The sequence below is a fragment of the Coloeus monedula genome (assembly GCF_965178545.1).
Source record: "Coloeus monedula genome assembly, chromosome: 6".
NCBI lineage: Eukaryota > Metazoa > Chordata > Aves > Passeriformes > Corvidae > Coloeus > Coloeus monedula.
In genome coordinates this window covers 23,795,447-23,817,514 of record NC_138786.1, presented here as the reverse complement: position 1 = coordinate 23,817,514, position 22,068 = coordinate 23,795,447, and the positions used below count along the sequence as shown (strand labels likewise).

The 22,068-nt window shown below is 43.1% G+C and overlaps 1 protein-coding gene across 3 annotated transcripts in view; it reads right to left on the bottom strand.

Annotated features, from left to right (window-relative positions):
• Positions 1-22,068, bottom strand: part of TSPAN18 (tetraspanin 18) — a 119,862-nt gene that overhangs the window by 46,881 nt on the left and 50,913 nt on the right. For all 3 annotated transcript variants that reach the window (XM_082283173.1, XM_082283175.1, XM_082283174.1), the window contains exon 2: positions 10,886-11,016. The gene's annotated coding sequence lies outside the window, so the exon portion shown is untranslated. The remainder of the gene's footprint in view (positions 1-10,885; positions 11,017-22,068) is intronic.

The window sequence follows — 22,068 nt, the reverse complement described above, 5'->3', positions numbered from 1 at the left end:
GTATTTACACTGAGTCCAGTGGCATCCAGATTTCATACACAGTGCCTTAGGCAGGTTTACTCATAACACCCTGTTCCACTCAGTTTCCAGCTTCAGCTGATGCTGAGAGGGACTGGGGCAGTCTGACAGAGATTTCATATTTGAGGAAAGACCAAAGAACACCATGAGCTAAGAAAGCTATAGACCCAAACCTGCTCCCTGAGCATCTTCAATTCTCAGATAATCTACAGGCCACTGATATTCAAAACACAAATTGCAGAGGATGAAGTTATTTGACAAAGAACTGGAAAGATACTTACAAGAGCTTCTGTAGTGTTCAGCTGCCCTCCAAACAATTTTTCAAGTTGCCATATGGACATTATGTGATTGCAAGATATACAGGGAAGAATGGTCACGAACAGAAAAAAGGTATGACAAATTGCTGCATGAAGATGCTCAGAGCCAAACCAGACTTAATTAAAATAAACCTTGTGTCTAGGACAGGAAAGGGGTCATGACAGCCCTTTCCTATCTTACTTGATGCTGTGTCAGCATTTGAGGTTCTTAGCCATAAGCATAATTTGTGACACGGCACTGCACAGCAGACACAACAGGTAGCCTAACCTTCCTCATCATCACAGTACTAATACACTATCCAGTCAAGATATTTACTTTCATTCACCGTGACTAGAAACGTTAAACAAACACTGCCCAGAGGTGTATGAAATGATAAAATCAGGAGCACTCTTCAGAGCTTGGGCATTCTCATGACTCCTGCTGCAATCTCAGCTCCCTGCCCCTACCTTTCCTTCTCTCTTACCAACTTATACAGCCTCACTGTCTTGGCAAATAGCTTCTTTTCCTTCTAGCAGTGACAGCTGTTATTGTAGGAGACAGCACAGTATAAAGTTACTCATTAAGGGAGGTAAAGAACCGTCTCCCTTCAACTCCAGTTGAACTCTGTGGGAAAATAAGTACAGTTCTTCTTTTCTTTGTGAGCAATGACATGGAACATCAGAAAGTCCTTGCCTAAGTGCACGTTATCCAGATGCCCTCAAGGAGATTAACTCAGGGCGTGCAATTCCCATCCTTTGCAGTACAGGGTGTGTTCCCAGCCAGCTACACCAATTTTACAACAATTTGCTTAAATCAGAAGGGTGAGGTGGGACCTGGGTACCAGGTGTCCTGGACTTCAATCTGAGTTCACCCACTGATGGAGGAAGGGGAAAGCTTTCAATCTTTTAAATCAGACCAGATTTTTCACCCAAATTCTCACGCACATGAAGACTGTCTTGAATCACATAAATCTTAGAGCTTTTCCCTTCCCAACATGTCCTTTTTGCAACACTCCCACAGCAAAAGAGTTGCAGCAAAGAATCTGGAGGAATGGTAAGTGGAAGGACAGAAGAAGGATGGATAAAGGGCAGGATGGCACCACTGTAAAACTGAAGCACAGGGGTCCTTTCTGAGATAAGGTGTGCTCCAGATCAGGTGACAGCAAAGATCCAAGGGGACAGCTTAATCTTGGGCTAGGAAGCCACTGAGACCTTCAGAGTGCACTTCAGCAAAGCACTACCACCACTGTCTTCTTCAGGACCTACCACTCAAAACACCCATTTAAGTGCTTTGGAGAAAACGGGCCAGATGCTTTCACCCATCGCAAAGCCAACTCTTCTGCCTGGTGCTATTTTGTGCAAATCAATCTCTCATTCAGAAATTAAAACCAAAATGAGCAGCACTGAAAGACACATCAGAGGAGCTCTGATTGAGGAGAAACCCAGAGAGATGCTGATTGATTACTCCCAGCATGCCTTTCCCCGGGGCAATAATGAAGTACGTGCCTGGGAAGGGAGCCCTGAGCAGCGCATGGAAACATCTGAAAAGCTCGCCTGCATCCACAGACCTCCCTGCCTGAGGAGCATATTTAAAGCAGTTCTACAAAGCACTACAGCCAGGGTCTCTCCTGCAAAAAAAAACATTCCCTTTCCTTCCGTTCTCCTCCCCTTTAAATCAAGCTGAAACCCCAAATCTGGGAGCACCTCTGCTATGTGTATAATGGTATCTGTCCAACATTCCTCAGTAACAGAATCACTTGGGATGGGGAGGAGAGTGCTGCTCGTCCTGAGCAGGCATAGTGCAAGGGATACAGGGGGGATAAACAATGCCCTTTGGAGGCTTCAAACAGAGCCTACTGCTGGTGCTGAAGGCAGTTGTTTTAATCCTCAGCTGCAAGTCACTGGGAAACAATAAAAGAGAATTAGCAAAGAAAACAATGAGCATTCATGCCTTGTTCCTTGACTTGCAGCTGAGAGTATTCAGCAGTTCAGGGGTGGATGGGAAAACAGGAACAGGAAAACCTAGAGCACACAGGCTCTCTGCCACTAAGAGTGTAAAGCAACTCATCAGCAGAAGGAAGAGTAATGCCCTAATCGTAATTTTCCTGCCAGACAAGACCCAAACTCTTTCAGAAATGGTGCACAAAAGGAAATTTTATATTAAAAGTCCAACAAAACAAAAATTACTCTGCATCAGTATGCCCAGAAAAAACATAGCAAGATGATCAAAAGATTCTGTTGTTTGGATGACAAAAAGAAAAAAAGTAAAAAAACAAACCAGATGGGAAGAATTGCTTCAGTTTGAACTGGAAGAGTTTTCTTTTAAAACAAAACAATACAAAGGTATTTCTTCACATTAATTCCCCAAAGTTTTGTTTAATCTAAGAAGAAACTTTATTTTTTTTACATTTTCTAACTTAAAAAACACCAACTACCACAAACAAAACACCACACAAAAGAACCCAAAACCTCTTTTTATAAAATGTTTGGATCTAATTTTAATAGAAAAAGTAGGTTTCATTTTTAAGTGTTAAAAAGATCAGCTTTGGCATTTCTAAACCAAAAATACATTACATTAAAAGATCTGGAAGTAAATATATTAATGTTTAGATATACATATATACATATGTAATCTTACTGTTGGTTGAAACTATTTACTTAATTTTAACTTGATTTCATGAAGATGTATGGTCTCTGTGAAGATTCTTGGATATAAAAGTTTGTGTAATTCCTGTCTTTCATAAAAATTGTCTAGTACAGAGGTATGATTCACAGACTTGATATACACAGCTGATTTCCTAGCCACAGGAAAAGAACATTAGACTTTTGATCAATTGGCATTACTCTTGATCAATAGAAAAAATACATAGCAAAGGATCAAGATCCCAAGCAGCTCAGACAGCAGTTTGGGATTAGCTTTGTACACCTAACACTCAGGACTGTTGAGTACCCCTGGGGATTTATATTGCTAGTCCCAAACATCTGGATTTACGTTTAGCTAGTTTGGAGTTTTCCAAATGAGTTCTTTCCAACTACATCTTGAAAAAAAAAAAAACCAAACCAACCAAAAAACTGCTTTTTAGAAGTCACCATCGCTTATCCCCATTTCCTGAGATGCTTTGTGGAGTATACACAACTTTATCCACCATGTGGTCATACTAAGTCTCCAGGACAGTCAGAGCTTTGCTGTACTGATCTTCAGGTATTTTAAACAACCATAAATTGTGCCTCACTTAAGTAGTCTGTGCTTACAGTCTTTACTTTGAACACTGGCTTTTGGCAGAAGGACCCAGGATAGCGGAATGCCAGCTCCTGGTTCCAATCAGTTCAGAGAGATTTGGCCCTCAGTGCTGCTACCAGATAACATGCAGAATTGGGAGATGGAAAGGGAAATGGAAAAGCAAAGGCAGTCCTGGCAGATGATTACACTTTCCAGTAACGTGATCCATACATGAAGCCAACTCAACTTACAAGCCAATAACTTGTGATAAACTTATAGCTCCGTTCTGAGAGCTGAACATTCTTAGCATGGGGGAAAAAAGAACAAACTCTTTCCTTGTTAACTGAGTCCTTGTGGGAGAAATAAGTAAAAGTTGAGGATATTATTTTTAGCTTTCTTGGAATGTACTCTTGGACGTACTTTGCAGCCCGAAATGTTATAAATGGTCCAGGTCAGTTTGAGGAGTCAGTAACTAATTTTGCCTTGCCAAACATGTCCTCTGGACTGCACTGGGTGTCCATCTTTCTCTCTCTAGCCTCAGCAAGGGCTCCCCAGACAGCAGCAAGGATGCCCAAGCCTGATAGCCCTGCTGCAGAACATGGGGAAACCAGTGGTTTGGATAGCCACGAACTCTAATATCCTTTCGTTAACAGGCTCCAGGGAAAAGTGCCAGAAACACTTCCAGGTGGCAATTACACAGAGCCAGTTCACAGGAAAAGCTTCCTCCTACCCTCCTGGGCTCAGGCCTGACTCGTGCCATGCTACAGGGAGAGACTAAGCCTGTTAAAGTGCCTAGATAATTTAAAATATCAAGACAGTGCTACAAGCCATCTGAAAATTAGCACGTCATTAGTGACTGGGCATTTGAAAATAAACCTTTCACAGATGTTTAAAAAAAGGAAATTTATACTCCTTAAACAGATTTCTTTGAAATATACTTCTGTTTGCACATGCTGCTGGGGGTGTTGGTCCACTCATACATGTGCTGTACTCCACTTTTTGGGAAAAGGAACAGCTGCAGACAGTCACATGTTCAGCTCAAGACCTCCATACGTCGGACACTGGAAGCTAAACTACAGCAGAGCACTGCCATTATAACCCCCTCCATGTCATACAGCCAGAAATGCCTGCATGTCCTCTCTACCTCAGCTCTCCTGCCACGTGCTTCTGAGGACAACGGCCCTGAATGTCCAGCACCAGTGTCCAAGGCTGCTCCTACTTTCTCATCTGCCAAGAACTGTCAACAAATATAATGTCTGCCAAGGATGCCCTCTCCTTCATTAGAAGGTAACCGGAGCATGAGTCATCTGATAAAGGACAAACCAGACATCAGATTATCATCACCATTATCTTTACCGTGCACAAGCCTGACCTATGTGTAGGCTCCTGTCTCAAAAGAGCTCTCAAGATTTTACACTAAATAGATGCATCAATGCAAGCAAGACACCTCAGCTTTAAAATGGGTCAGGGCATTTAAGAGTAATAATAAACTTTTTCATACTCTGCAAGTTTAAAAATCAACTGGGTTTCATTTTATTTTCTTTTTAATGTAAGACACATAGAAATTTTTTGATGTGCACTTTTACAAGTGAGGAAAGGGAATTTCTGGATTACTTCTTTCATTTTTTCTTCCCTTCCCCGTTTCTGTTTTGTCACAGAAAGGAGGAACAACGGGGAAAAATGTGAAGATAAACCCTGCAGAATTAAAACTTCTTAATCTTCAGGTTTCTCTGTAAAGGAATGCTAAGTTCCACAGAGCTAGTTTCTACACAAAATAAAATACATCTCCTACAAGAAAAAGCTTATCAGCTGTATTAGCATCTTTATATATAGATGGGGAAGGAAGGCAGAGAGGAATCAAGCTACTTCCCACTGTCAGTATGCAGTCAAAGCACAGACCTAATAATTGAATGCAAAACTCCCCAAACCCACTTCACTACTTAGAGGGTAATACTATCCTTATTACTGATTTTAGTAGTATCACCTTTCACTGATCCCAGCTCTTACTCATAAGCCCAAGAATAAAAGCTTCAAATACATGCACATATACCCCTCTTATGTACCCGTTTCCTGAGAAATCTCTATGGTGAGAGAAGAGTTCTAGCAGCTTTTAAACCAAGTCCCCAGCTTCACTCAATAGTTTTCAAAATGCAAAATCAAAAGCAAATGCACTTTTGTAGGTCTCAAAATAAGCAATGCAAAGCCTTCACTGCCATTCCCAGTGACACCCTATCTCAGCCACTCCACCCAGGACATGGCACAGCAGTGAAAGGTAGCTTTGCTTTCCCGTCCTGTCACATTGGGTAAACCCCATTTTTCCTTGATGAAACGCTTTACCCATGATATAGTCAGTCAAAAAAAGCTTTAAATTACTCTGGCATTAGATATAAGTGGCAGGAACTGTTAGAGCTAATGACAATTTCTTTCGTCCTCCATCATGATTGTTTCCATGTTACACAAGCTCCCAACTGCATAGGGAAACAGGCACAGCCCAAACCAGTCCCCACATGCACCACAGTTAAGATCAGAAGGATTAGCTCCAAGTCTCTGGGGCAATACCTCTGAAAAGGTCAATCCACTGCTGGCAGAATCAGCTCTAGCACCGTTTGAGTCCTCTAGACCCATAAGAGACAGAAGTGGCAAACACGTGCCACACTGTCAGCAGCCACTTAAAGCCTGATGAGCTTCCTTGCAGCACCTTTGGCAGCAGAAGAGCAGAAATCTCCCACTACCAGCCAAGATCCCAAGCGTTGCTCCTCAGAGAAGGAGCTCACTGGTGGCCACACTGCTGAGAGTTGTTGGAGCGAGACTGAGCAGTGCAGGCTGCAGGAGCCCTGCCTGCCCTCGGGATGCAGGGCTGAGCTGGCACTCACCCTTGGCGCTCCTCGCTCCCTCGTTAGTGCGCGCACAGTGAGTATCGGCCACGACAGCTCCTGGGACAGTTATAATGTGAGCAGGCTATGAGCCAAACACGAGGCCTGGGAGTTTGCAGGGAGCTCGGAACAGCGGCTGTTGGGCCAGGAGCATCCATTTATCCGCGCAGTGTTAGCTCAGGCGTCCCACGCCAGCCGTGTACGCGTCAGGAGTCGTTTGCCGCTTCACTGGTAATCTGAGAACCGAGCCCAAGGGCCATCACATCGTTCCACACCACTCACTCTGAGTGATATCTCCTCTTGGTGCCATAGTGGACAGCGTTTAGGACACACCAAATCACCCTTCATGAAGAAAAAGCCAAGTGAGTGCATTCCCCTGCTATACTGGTGCCAGCTCAAGCTCAGAGTAAAGTGAAGGCCAGAAGGCTTGCCCAGTTTTATCTCTAGTATAAGCACAATTTATCACAGAGGAAGATTTTCTTGGAGACTAATTTTGTAGATATTTGAGAGTAGCACAGCTTGTCCGAACAATTTAATTCACAGTCAAAGGAAAAATTAAAGAAAATTAAAATGTTCTCAGTAAGATATCCAATTCCTTTGGTCAATGCAGCCTCCACTTGTAGGCTTTTATAAAAAACACTGAACCTTTACAAAGTCCTTACTCCATTCTCACAAAATTGCAGTTTCTTTAAAAGTTGTCAAACTGTTCAACATTTTAATAACAAAAAAAAAAGTGTATATTGTCAATGCACACACAGATAATAATCATAATAATATTGAACTATTAATATTCTACCAAAAAAAGTGTTTCTAGAAAGTACTTTCTGCTTTTCCACTTCTGTAATCACACCTCTGCATAACACAGATTGAGTATTGTGACATGATTGTGGTAAATGGACCTCAAAATTTGTTGTCTCTTCTTTCTAAGAAGGAATTGGGGTTTTTTCTGCTTTAATTTTTACCAAGTTTGCAACATTATCAGTTGTTGAACAGATTTTTACAGGGACAATCACAAGGAAGCAGAGCATCACAAGGAATCAGAAGTGATTGCAACCACAGGAAGCGCAGCTAGAAACTGTATCCCAGTTCAAGAGGCTACAAGAAGATACAAAAGGAAGAGAGCCCAAATCTTGTGGTCACATGCACAAGCACACATTCATTCCTCTTCAAGACTTATCTTTTTCCCAGCTCCCAAACCTATGCTTTTCCCACTCCAGGGCCTGCCTCTGCTTTGTGGAGCCAGGGGATTCAGCCTTCTCTGTGCTCATGTTGCTCCAGCTGTCTGTTTGTAGAAGTTGCTAAGTGGATGTGTTTGAAGTTCAGACTAATTTTGGAAAAGCAGACAGTTTCTGCTCATCAACAAGTGACAGTTGCACCAGGGAAAAATACCAAACTTCAGGAGTCCTTTTCCTGAGCTCTTGCATGTTTAGACTGACCCCTGCTACCCATAGAACTTCACTCCCCAAAATATTGCTGCTCTCAGCCTCGCTTCCTGCAGGCTCAAACATTGCAGGGTAACTGGACTGTGGTCATCCCCAGCAGTGGGCTCGGCCATCCAGCAGAGCAGAGGAAGCTGCTGGCCCAAACTGGTGCACGCCACTCACTCAGCACTTCAGCTGCAAACATTCATGAATAAAAGGTAGATTGTAAATGAAAAGGGACACAGAACTCTGTGCCTCTGTCCCATGGCCTGAACATCCTCTTCAGCAAGGAAAAAAAAGGCAAGAAAACAAACATCATTATTATTCATTATTACTGAGTTCAAGATGCAGGAAAATGCAACATCCTCTGCTCCTGTCATAGTAGCTGGACCTCATCATTTGCTACTTTGCTTCTTTCCCTCATCACCTGAACTAACAAAGTAAGTCTTTTGCACAGCCCAAGGTGCTATACATGTGTACGAGGGGCTACCACTTTCCTTTTGCCTAGAGCTTGCACCAAAACAGAACAACTTTCAGCAAGGGGGGAAGAAAAAGCCACTGTAAAAAAAAATCAGTTTTGAGAAAGAATGTAGCATTATGCCATTTTCCTTATATGGCCACTGTTATCCCATGTGGAGGCACAAACAATAGCCAGCTTGTCAGGGGGTGGAGTAAGAAGAAGGCTTGAGGGAAAAAACTTTTATATATATATATATATATATATATATATGTATATATTTCCTGCTGGCCCTCACCCTCCATTTCCTCTTGGATTTCTTTGTGACTGCACTGAAAGGGGTCAATAGCTCCCAGCTTGAGAAATGTAGCTTTTGAAAGGATGATCACCAGCATCTGTGTTTAAAGCATGCCTTTTACTTCATGGCCTCCCAGCTAATGCAAGGCTTTTTAAAAAGTGAGCAGCAAGATAAACTTTAAGGGAAAAGAAAAAGCCAAGAGTAGAGGAGAAACAGTACCTATCTGCCTTGGGCTTACTGACACTTTCACTGGAACAAAGCTTGACTGGCAAAGCAGGCATGGAACATAAGCTGCAGATGATCCAAAGTGCTACAGATCATTACCCCTGGATTCAGTCTCCCCCTCCCCATCCTTTAAAGTCCATTATGAAACCACATGAAGCAGCCAAGCACCAAACTGGAAAAGAGTTTCCAGTGATTAAAAACAATGGGAAAATTAGCACAGGACTCACTGAGCACATCAAAGCTTTGCAATCTTCAGTGTTTAAGAATTTCGGATTTGACAAACAGTCAACTTAGTCAAATTTTAATAAGCTTAATTAACTTATCTTGATAAAAAAAGACTGGACCAGTGGCTAAGATTATATTTAGGCTTTCTGTTTGAGGAAATACTCCAGAAAAGTTATGGCACATTAGAGCCAGGACTTACTGGGCGGGAGGAGGAACAGGATTGTAACCTCCTCCTTTAGTGCCAGAGGACAGAGCCCATGTGGAAGGCTGGCACATGCCCAGTTTTTCAGGACCCCCAGGCTCTATTTCACATTGAAGCCTCATTCAAACCTACAATAGCAATATATTGCAGTTGCTGTCTGTATTAGGACGTTGTTTTAAATTCACTTTGGAAGTGGATGAATCCACGTGTCCACACAAGGAGTTTGTACAGCTCAGCTGTTGCTGTACTCTCCAGGTGTAACCCAGCTGAAACTCCATTCATCTGCTTTAGAAATTAACTATTCTCCCTGATAAAACTTTTCAAATTTGAGAAGCAAACCAGCTAAAATGCACAGAAAGATACTCTACTTTGTGTTAACTAAATACAACCAGTTATAATTTTCCAGCTCAAATCTATTTGACTTTGTATTTATCTGGTTATTTGATTGGAGTCTTTCAGTAAACATTAGCAGAAGCCCACAGCATTCAGCTAAGACAAGCCTGAAATTCACAGATGGAAAGGTGCAGCGGTACCTCCAGCAGCATCACACAGAGCAAAAAGGTATTTCATCCTACCAAACTGTCTGAGAAAAAAACCAAAGAGACCAGAGAATGCTCCAGAAGCACAGAAGTAAATTGCCTCTGCAAGTCTCTAGCACTGGCAGCATATGACTTTGCATTTCACTTTAGTTTCCAATCATACAATCTTTCTCACAGGCATTCAAATACATTAGTCTGTGCCTTATCAGATCCTGAATTACCATTGTAGCAAAGCTCCTAAGTCTGAGAAATGCAGTTCAGAGACGTTTCTGGGGCTGTAATGAGTACTGACAGATAAGCCACACTCAGGCAAACACACTTGCAACTGATGTCTGGTTTAACACAATACAGCCCTAAGCTTCCCTAATACAGCATAGGAAACAGAATCCTCCCATCACGTACTACTAATTGCATCTGCAGTGGTCAGGGGTTGAAAGAGAAGTAAGCAGATTAATTCTATTAGTCTGTGCAATAGTATCCCAAGGGGACAAGGGAAAATCCCATCATTTAAATCAGGACTGGTAAACACTGCTGGGAACGATGTTACATACTAGTAGGGGATTAAGAGTTTGGACTAAAGGGCCTCATTTTTTCTAGATCTGGTTTCCATGAGTCATAGCAATTAGAACTGCAAGGCTTTTTGTTTGTTTTTTTCACTTACAGATGACCTGATATATCTTTCCTAGTTGAAAACTACATTATTAAATTAATTTCTTACTTAACCCCTTCTCCGCAAGATATATCTCTTTATTCCTTTGTCTGAAGAAGTTTTCTGTTTAAATTAAGGTACTTCCAATATAAAATTACTTTAGAACACAGGATCAAAATATTGCCTTATTAATAGCTTGTATGTAACAATTTTCTTTTTTTAGCATACTCCTCCCACGCTTTTAACCTATATTTATTTCAACCTTATGAGCAGACTTTATCCTCTAAAAGTACATTTTTGCTGAGAAATGTTCCCCATGCTGTAAATACATTGTAATGTTTCACCCCTGCAGACATGGCAGGCAGTGGTGACAAAGCCCCTCTTGAGCCAAATGAATGGGAAAAGTCCTTTGCTCATTCCAGTGCAGCTGAGCCTGAGCATCAGGAGCACTGTCTGCCTTACCTGTGTGCTGCTTCGAAGGGACAGACTTTCAGGGAAATACTTGTTCTCCTCAAAAAGTCAGGCTGCACTGGACACGCATCGGTCAGGATCCTTGCTTCGGGTCTCTAGCGCTGTGATTGAGGCTGGTCAACCTGTCAGAAACAGCAAGGAGAATACATAAGGCACATTCTGGGCCTGAGGAGAAGACTGCCACCTTGTTTTACTTCCTCCTGCTTGGGTAAAGACCAACTCCTTCTTGTGCACCTGAAGGAAGTGAGGGGAAGCACCTCTCAGTGTCCCTGCAGACCCTGTCAAGGTCCGGACTAAAGGCAAAATCTTCCTCCTTACTTTCTAGTTCATTAGGCTGACCAGAAAAGGGCTTTGACTGGAAGGCAGGAGGAGCACAGGACTATTTCCAGCAGAATAAGAAAGAAGCAACAGAGTTGCTCTGCATCTTCCCCTCTTGCTCCTCTCCACAGCAGAAGAGAGTCACGCCCAGGAAAAGGTGCTGTGCATCCCCAAAAGGCAAGTGCCAGAGCAGAGGATGGAGTAGGGTGTGAAAAAACACAGGTAGTTAAATGTTTAACACACACACACTCACCCCTTTCTGTATTGTATGCAACAGACAGGCACACACCTGTTCATCTACTGCATAGATGTCAAAGTACAACTTATTCTGAATGGAGGGAGCCAGAAATGATTGAGGATGAAAAAGAGGGCAAGGTGATGGAGCTGAGAAGCAGATAAGGGTGGAAGGAAGATACCAACAGGTGCTCCAGGGGTGAAAACAATAAGGCAAGCAAAAGAAGGTAAATCAGAGCCTGCAGAAAGGCACAAAAGGCAGTGGGAGAGGAGAAGGGATCATGCCAGATTGTGTCTGTTTTCTGCTTGCAGAAATCAGCCAGACACGGGGCACAGACGTGGAGCCACCTCTTTAACTGAGTGATCACTCCATAACAGCTCCTCTCTGGAGAACAGCAGCGAGTCTGGATCTCATTCTCCCTGACAGCTCCAGCTCAGATATGAAGACGGCGCCATGTAAATCCATTTCATGATATTAATTCTCTCCTCTCCAGTCTACCTTGCTGCTTTGCTTTCTTTTGAAGGCCAAATCCTCTGCCCTCCCAGCCACACCAGCACCTCAGGGTCAATGCCAGCTGTCCATATGAAACGTCAGGTAGCATCTCTGACCCCTCTGCATCACCCAATGCTTAGCACCTCCTTCAGGATCACGATGAAAATCTGGGAGAGAAGGTCTTTTCACAGCAACTCCACCCAGCAGCCCCATAAGACACGGAGACAGGCCTGCAGCAGGACATGTCAAGCTCCCCCTCTCTGTCATGCTGTCTGAAGATGACAGCCATACTGAGCTGAACTGCCATTTGTCAACCCAGGGATTACAAAGGCACCTACAAGCCAGCTGGAAAGTGCTTATGTCACACCAGACCACACGAAAGGAAATTCCTCCCACGCACAGGGTATCAGCCCTCTGTCAGCAGCTCCCTGCTCCCCAGCACAGAGGTGTTACTTCACATCCCCCCAGGGTGAGAGAGAGGGTTCAGTGGGAACATAGGGGCCCTGGTGAGGAGTGCCCTGCAGCCTGGACACTCATCTTACGTGCAGTAGGGGGGTAGCATGGTCTAGTGAGCAGAGCAGGGGCCCGCCAAGTGGTACTTGGGCAGATGCTCTCCATGCCTGCATCTCCATTGGACTCTTTCAGCACTTTCAGCTGTGGCTCATCCTCCCATGGGTGCTTGCTTACAAGCCTGTTCTCTGGTCTGCACAACCTGGCATTTCAAATACACATATACCAGCCATATCCTGGTTTCTTTGAAGCAGAAGGACAAGTATTTGAGAGGCGCAAGTGCTTGTATGTAGAAAATGCATTATGTCCGTACACTTTTGCACAAAGTGCTTGCTGCCTAATAAAAACATATCCTACTGAACACAGTCCTAGTCCTGTCAGACACAAGGTATTGCATATTAACTCCCAGCCTTTGAAGACAGTGAGGGGAAAAAGAGAGGTTATTCAGGCTTGTAAAGTGACCCGAAACCACAACATGGAAAGTGTCACAGGCAGGCATACAGAGAGTCATCTAAAATTTGATTCAATGGCATCTTTAGTAGCAATTTTCCCTTTCCATTATGGAAGAACAGTCCTGTCCATGTAGGCAAACCCCATTCATGCCCTATTACTATTCCAGCTGATGTACCACTGTGATCAGAAGCAGAGGGCTCTAATATATTTAGGGCCACTAATAATGTATTTTTTTTCCTGTGTGTGCTTGCTCAGATGAGAGATTTCAGTCATCTCTATTCAAGGAACATTAAGAAACACAAGATATATCAGGTCATAGAAATCCTCCTCTCCAGTGGAGGACCGTGCCTCTCCTCTCCCCCCTGCTTTGTTTACATGTAATCCAATTGAAAGTGTCTCAAGCAGCAGGAATATTCCCCTTTCTCTCAGCGGACTCCAGAAAAGTCTGACAGAAAGCTGTCTTAAAGACTTGTTGCATGCATAAAGAGTCTGTCTGGTTTGTTTCTAAAAAAATGTCATTCCTTAGTATCTCACCAGAGCAAAAGCAGTAGCTTGTGAGAAATGTGAATAAAGAAAATAAAAAGCAGGCTTCTTCTCCAAGCTTGAAGCAGAGGGACAGAGATGGATAGCAGCACTAGAGGATCCAACACTCCTCTAGCCTGCAGGTGAATTTTCAGTAGAGGAGTAGGCCCAGTGGACTACAGATCATCTGGGCTCAATACATTTTTAATATGAAAACAAAAATAAACAAAAGCTTAACGTGGAATTTCTCCTGGTTGCTGCCCCAGTCTTACATTCTCTCTAATCAGTGCTGGCTGCTGTCAGAGACAAGACCCCGGATTAGACATGACCTGACCCAGACCAGCAGCTCACGGGTGCTGCTCCCACAGCACTGCACTGAGCCCCACACCCTTGGGACTTTAGACTCTGCAGCTCCTGGGTTTGATTTAAGGGGCACAAGTGACTCTGCTGGAATTTATCTTTTAAAAATTTCTTTTTTTAAAATCCAACCCTCGTCACAACTTCTTCCCCACCTCAATGCTTCTATGCTTTGGGGCCCCAGTGGTGGTATATTTTGCAAATTACCTTTTTTTCCTCTTTGTATATTTGTACAATCACACACATGGAAGTATAAAGCCATTTAATCAAGCATAAGCAATAAGAGTTTGCACTACATACTGACACAGAGATCAGGAGGAACACAGAGCATTCCCATTTAACATTTTATGCATCAGAAATAACACCAAAACTGATGTAAACGAAGCCAATTCCTCATTACTTAACACAACACAAATCTTTGTGCATTAAATACAAGTGAAAGGGAGCTGTGAAGTTGGCATTAGCTTGACAGATGTTGAGATGAGCTGCACCAGAGCTGAGTATCTCAGCCTGAAACAGTGCATGTTAAAAAGGCATCTGCTTATTGTTTGATATGTGTATTTATTTACATAGACGGCTTTGCTGACATGCTGAAAGGTTGGGGAGGGTGGTGTAGGCTGGCATTTTAAGCTCTCAGCAGCCATTCAGCAATCGGTTTGTTATCCTTTGGTCATGTCACAAGCTTCCATTTTATTGCTGAGTGGTGACAAAAGGGGGGAGAAGGGAAGGAACCAGGATCCCCTCCACTGTGCATACTTAAGTCCCCTCCAGAAGCCCTTAGCACACAAGGCAGCGCTTCCAAGCTCAGCCTCCACAACCATGTTGCCCCTAGGGCTCACCCTCCAATTTCTGGGGCCTCTGTGCCTTTGATACAGACATGAGAAGAGTCTCTGAAAAGCAAGTCAAACACAGCTCCTTGTGCATAAAAAGAGATCTCTTTTAACAAGAAAGAAAATTAATTAAGTGGGTAAAATCCCACAGGTTGGAGCAGCAGCTGAGGAATTATCTTTCTATCAGGTTGGTAATGAGGACTAAAAACCTCACACAAACATTAGCAGCTTCATATGGGCTCATTGGCATTTCAGATCAGATGTGAGGTTTGGCATTCCCAGGAGCACCAGATGCAGCTCCAGTTACAGACCAGACTATGCAAAAATGCATTTTGCCCTGCTGAAAACAGTATTGTCACAATGTCTGAAAATTAAAGGTACATCTCTATCTTCTAAGAGTAATCTATTCTAATATCTTCTTCCCACAGAAATTATGCCCTGGGAGAATGTAGGTCACAACATCCAATGCCTCAGGCTGATCTGACTCACCTCTGAAACGTGAGTTTAGATATCTAAGTGTGTGGGGGAGTTATTCAACATGCCGTGGGGAACAGCCAGCACACATCTAGGTGCACATCAAATTGATTTAAGGGTCTGACATGATCAGACACCGGCCAAATCCACCACCTCTGCCCTATTGAATATAATATTAATAATAGAATATGCTGAGTTGGAAGGCACCCATCAAGATCATGGAGTTCAACTCCTGGCCCCATGCAGGACACCTCAAGAGTCAAATCATGTGCCTGAGAGTGTTGTCCAAATGCACCTTGAACTCTGTCAGGTTTGTGCTGTGACCACTTCCCTGGGGAGCCTGTTCCAGTGCCCAACCACCCTCTGGGGGAAGAAGCCTTTTCCTAATATTCTACCTAAACCTCCCCTGGCTCAGCTTCATGCTGTGTCCTTGGGTTCTATCCCTGGCCACAAGAGAGAAGAGATCAGTGCCTGTCCCTCCACTTACCCTTGTGAGGAATGAGGTTTCCCCTCAGTCTCTTCTCCAGGCTTAACAGACCAAGTGACCTCAGCCACTCCTCATATGGCTTCCCCTCCAGACCCTTCATCATCCTCATGGGCCTCCTTTGGACACTCTCTAATACCTTTAAGTCTTTCTTACATTGTGGTGCCCAAAACAGCCCCCAGCACTCGAGGTGAGGCCGCCCCAGTGCAGAGCAGAGGGGACAATCCCCTCCCTTGCCCAGCTGGCCATGCTGTGCCTGATGCCCCCCCCCAGGACATGCTTGGCCCTCCTGGCTGCCAGGGCACTGCTGACTCATAATCCACTTTCTGTCAACCAGGACCCCCATGTCCCTTTCCTGTGGCTCTGCTCTCCAGCCTCTTGTTCCTCAGTCTGTCCACAAATCCAGGGTTGCTCCATCCCAGGTGCAGAATCCAGCACTTTGCCTTGTTAAACTTCAAATGATTGGTGAATGCCCAGCCCTCTGATTTGTCAAGGTCTCTCTGCAGGGCCTCTCTGCCTTCAAGGGAGTTGACAGCTCCTCTTACTTTAGTGCTGTTGGCAGACTTACTTAGTATTCCTTTGAGTCCTGCATCCAAGTTGTTACTGAAGATGTTGAGGAGAACTGGGCCAGAGATGGAGCCCTGTGGACCCCCATTGGTGACCAAATGCCAGTCTGATGTCATCTCATTCCCTATAAGCCTTTGTGCCTGACCTGTGAGAGCCAGTTGCTCGCCCATCCCATGATGTGTTTTATCCAGCTGTGTGCTGGATGTTTTGTCCAGAAGGATACTGTGAGAGACAGTACCAAAAGCTCTGCTGAAGTCCAAAGAGATTCATCTACTGGCTTTCCTAGATCAGCTAGGTTGGTTACTGTATTGTAAAAAGAAATCGGGTTTGACGAGCAACAGTTTCCCCTCATGAAGCCGTGCTGGCTGTGACTGGGGACTGTGTTGTCCTCCAGGTGTTTCCCCACCAACACTGCTGGCTGCTCAACTGTTAAAACTCACAATTACTATTCAATGCCAATAAAATAATACAGATTTTTTTCCCATACCCTGAAATGGAAAAACTACCTGATCTGTGACCAATAACAAGAATGGCAATCATATTCATGGTAACCACTGCAACAGGGGATCCTATTACAGAGAAGCCACGAGGCCTACTGAGCACCATGCTGAACTGTGACAAACTGTTCAAAGCTACATTTCAGAAATGCTTTAATTTCCCTGGCAACTAAGACAAAGGAATTTGTTCCCTCCCCCAACAAAAGAAAGAAAGAAAGAAAGGGAAAGAAAAAAAAAGAAAAATATGTGAACTACTGGCCATCTTTGCCAAAACATGCCTTTGTTCATCTTCCTGCCCCTTTGTTACTGTTCATATCACAAGAGTCCCTTGAGGTCCCACAGAACCAAGCTTCTTACTTTGTGCAGCATAAAAGAGCTCCCTGCCCAAAAAGCTAGCTGACTAAACAAATAAAAAGCAGGAAAAAAAAATAATAGCATTTCCCCTGTTACAGATGGGAAGCAGAAATCCAGAGAGATTTTGGTGGTAAAGATCAGGCAGGAAGCCAGTGAATGAACAGGGAAGAGAACATCTTCAATCTCAAGCTTATTCCTTCAGTGTGGAGATCACTGTTTCTTCCTTTCTCATTCTCCTGTTTTTCCACAAAATTTATTTCTTTTACAGCCTGTAAAGTTCATCCTTAAAAGCAAATTTGACAGTCTACTGATGCTTCTCATTTTCATGGGGAGGAGATTTAGGGATTCTGATGTAAATTAAGCACAAGGAATTCTTAGCTGCCACCCAAAAATTGCCCCAAAGAGGCCAAATGCCTCCCCCTTTAAATGAACAAGTGCTGCAGGTACTGTTTTGTGAAGTTTTTAAATATACCTAATCATGGGGCCTTCAACTCACCAGCTCAGAACCACTTTAGTGCAGGTGCTTCCAAGGAAGATGTTTCGTGTATTACCCATGTGTTATCAGTCAACACACATGGGAAGCCTACCAGATGAAACAATTATTTTGAAATTGCATGGAAGTGAAATATATCTCTTTTAAATGTTTCACTAATTACGCAGACCTACCAAAGGCTAAAGATAATAGAGTATTTCCCTACTACGTCTGCCACTCATTAATTCAAATGCCCTCTGTGCCCTAAACCTATTGGAAGAAGAAACCAACTGCACTTCTGAGCAATAGGATTAAATTACCTGCCCCAAGGAAGCAGATTGCCTAACAGAAGCATTTGCAATATTAATAGCTACTTCAAATAATTTTAAATAATTGTTTAACAACCATGACTACTTCCTCAGTTTTTCTTGAGTTTGAAATATCTGTAGTGCATAAATGAGTCAGTCTAACTGTTTTTCAAGTTATTCTTTCTTGTTTGACTCAAAAGGATGCTTTCTGTCAGCCTGAATTGTTAATTTAGGTTTACTATTGCTGCTCTCTCCTCTTTCCTTGAATAAAGGGCTGGCTGATCCCTGGGATACTGCAGCACAGCACTTGGGTTTTCGCACTCAAGCTGTCACTCTATTAGCTCTGACAATCTGGCAGTTTTCTATCATACTTTTTAAAGGGTCTCATCTGTCTCTTGTAGCTTTTTCCCCAGATTCACCTGAGAAGGCATGTTGACAGTTTTGGGCAGGATGCTCCCAGAATTACAGGAGCATCCAAGGGTAGGAAGAAAACAGACATTCAAGGCAGCACACGCTGTATGTTCAGCAGGGGTGTGTGATTATTACAGCAATTCAAACGTCTGCTGGTAATGAGGTTAGTTTGGAAAGGCTTTGATTCCTGCCTAGGGAATTTAGTGTTGTTTGCTTGCTCCTTGAGAATGCCATGGGCTTCCTCATGCAGTGCTAGATCCAAATATACTTTTGTGTATTAGAGAGTTTTATGTATAATACATGTGTGTGTGATTCTGGTCCTTCAGAAGAATTCCCAGTGAAAAAGCTATTACAGAATGGGGCACTTCGTGGAGTTGTATAGCTCTTCAACTCTCCTTTGGAATGCATCATTAGTTCCGCATAACTGATATCTCTGTTTTATCTTCTTCAGATCCCCTTTCTTTAAACAAACTCCAGATTCCCCCACTCCCAAAAAAATGTCTCTTAAGTCCTGATTGTTTTTCTTGAAACACACAATAATTTTAAAAGGCTTAGCAGGAGTATTTCAAGAGGAAAAAGCACACAAAACCCAATAATCAAGTGATAAAGGCCAAAGAGAAAGCCACAGTCAGCTATAGAAAAGGACATTCAATGTTGTTCCATTATCCCCTTGAAATGAAGAGTTAAATCTTGCAAAATTCCATTCCAGTGCCTGCTACTCCACCTGAATCCTCCTGACCACAGCAACAAAGCCATTATACACCACACATCTCGGCATTTTCATCAAGTTCCCAACATCTAGTACGTGGTTCAAAGGTTTTGGTCCTTCACAGTAATGAATCTTGGGATCAGCACATGAAATCAAACTGCTAGGTGCAAAGAGAAAAGAAAGTTGATTTTCCGAGACGTGGAAGAAACCAGCCTCTGCCCTCAAATCCTCCTTTATATTCCCCACTTAGCAGGTCAGGTCTCCTTGCCCACATGTTACATCATTTCTGCATCGCCTCAGTGTCCTCCAACCTTCTGCTGCTCTTAACTGCTTCCTCCTAGAGCCTGAGGTAGCTCCAGCTGTGCACAGGTACAAATAAGCCACAATAAAGGTTTGATTTTTGCGAATCACTGAACTTAACCTCTAAATAAAGGCTACCATAGAAGAGTACAGTGCAAATACACCACCTGCCTAAGTCAAAGTAAAGCAACTTTAAAAATTATCAATGAGTAAATTTCCATGGAACATGCAAGCCAGCAAAGTCACACACCACACATGGAAGTAAAGTTTAACTGACTTGCATGGAAAACATGCTGTTATTGAGCGACAGGGCTGTCCACGGCAGAAAACTGAGTAAAGGCAGAGCTGACCCCTACAGAAGTAGCTACTAGATTTTCAAGTACCAAGGATCTGATGCCAAAATGTAAATACTATTAACAACATAAATCTTAAAGGCCTCAAAAGGGCTTCCTCTGTCTGCACAACAGAAAGGCACCTATTAATGACAGAAAGCCAGTAACTGGAAGGAATTAAGAACATGCAGAATCAGCCAAACAAACAGCTGCACAAGATAAGGAAGAACTCTAAGTTAACACCAGGCAAAGAGATACATCCGTCCTATTCTTCTCCCAGAAAACAAAAATAAAAAATTGTCATAAGAGCTACATTTTCCTTTTTCCCTTCTACACTCTGTGTTAAAACAAACAAACAAACAAAAAAACCAAAACAAGCCAACAAAAAACCCAAACAAACAAACACAAAACATTTTCTGACCACCAATCTTTCATGATAGAGCAACTCTGACAGACTTTTTTTCTAGAATTCAGTGTTAAAAATGTTCAAAACTTTTCAACAGTCCAAAGTAAACATGACTATCAATATTAGCAATTCCAGCAAGTGTTAGAAACATGGGGATGAGGTAATTGTTTCCTTAGCTAAGGCTCAATTGTATGAGCACCTTATAGCCATTTTGTGTCACGTGGCACTCAGCAGAATTACAGCACATCAGAATGGACTGACTAGGGAGAAGGCGGGTATGAATTTCTTGCTGGAATTTTCTGGTGATGGTGCTTTTAAGGACTCATACCAGCTTTCATTACTAGGGCATCTTCCCCATTTGCAAATGTTTTTCATCACTGCTTTCCCCCCAATTCTTGCCACTGTTTTTCTCTTTCGTCCTCTCATTCAGCAGTTTAAAGACCTAGTAATCAAAAACAGTGTGGCATAATGGACATTGCAAGTATGGGGCTGCTCATGCAGTCTAGATCAGGGACAATTGTTCTTATTACATGGCACAGACAGAACAAAATACTCTGGAGATTCTGCAACAACGCTGGATGAATCCCAAAAGATCTCCCAGAACTGGAGAAATGGGATGCCACCCCTGTGAAAGCTGCAGAAATCAAGCTCTTTGGCTCACTGTCACAGTGTGTCAGCAAACAAATATCTCTCCCTAGCTTTCCCAGTTATTAATACAGTCATTAAAATGTGAGACTATGTTTTCTGTTGTAAAAACACTGTATTGTCAGAGAATACCCTTGTGGAGGACTCAGGCAATTAGCGAAGGAGCAATTCTGAGCCTTGAACACAAGAGAAGGAGGGATGCCAAGGGAAACTACAATTCCTTTGAAATTGGGAGCAAAACTCTTGTGTCAGCAACAGGACCATAACCATATCCCAAACAGATGTATAGAGACCAGCTTCACAAAGTTTTCAGAAGTGGTCAGTGGTTTGGGGAATGCATCAGTACAAATGTCTCAGTCTGGGTGTTCAAGCCTCCTCAGGCAAGAAATACTCAGTTGTTTCTGAAAAACCTGGCCCTTTGGGAGTGTTTCAAATGAAACCAAAAAATCTGTCTCACTCTCAAAACTTTAGATGTCGCTGACATAAATGGTGGGACCTTGCCTTGCTCACGAGCCCACAGTTATAGAAGTGTTCCCAAAATGTTGCACATGCTGATATGCCTGTCTTTCTGAGCCTGGTCATGCAATAGTCTGTAGAAGCCAAAATACAACTTTTTACCAGCCTGAAAAATAAAGAAGGGGTCTGACTCAGGTTTCCTCATGACAGTGGGAGCCAAGGGTTCCCATTGCTGGGCCTATTCCTTCCAACCCTAACCCTATCCTGCAAGGATAGGTCTTGAAAATGATCTTGGCCTTATCTTTTGCCTGGCCTTCCCCCGTGCTTTTTTTTTTTTTGTAATTTCAACTTCCATTTTTTTTTGTACAGCATTTCAATAAATGGCACACCTACAATTCAGTGTTTTGCTTCAGCCTAGAAACAGTGAAACTGAGAGACAGGGAAAAAGACCAACACTACTTGTAAAACAGTTTGACAAAGAGTGTGAACTAATATAAGCCTTCTGGCCTTACAACTGACAACAGGAGCTTTTACTAGTACTTAGCTTTTAACTGCAGCATTCCACAAGAATCTAGAGGAGGCAGCATCCCAACTCATTAGGTAAGCATTGTCATCAGGAAAACACAACAAGGAAACAACTGCACAAAGACTCTCAGCTGCATTATTTGTCTTGGTCTCTTGAGCCACACAAGCACACAAAAAGGTTCCCAGATGAGCAGTGGCATAGCTCCTAAGACAGCTGCTCTGGACAGACAGCTGTATTTTGGGTGGAATTAGGTGTTTAAAGGCTCTCAGAAAGCAGCTCCTAGCTGCAAGAAGCCAAAGAGAGCTCCTCCAACAGGAAAATTTTGTTCCCTTTGACTCACCTGGGGAAAGTTACTGCTTATAATCAATGATTACTTAGGTCAGCTCTAATGTCTGGCTACCAGCTAGCAAGATACAGCAGTCTGCACAGAGCTCAAGCTAGGACCGTGGAGGAGCTTTCTATCAGAAAAATGCTTTTTGGTGAGTGGAAAGTGAGCCCAGCAACTGGGAGAAAGGA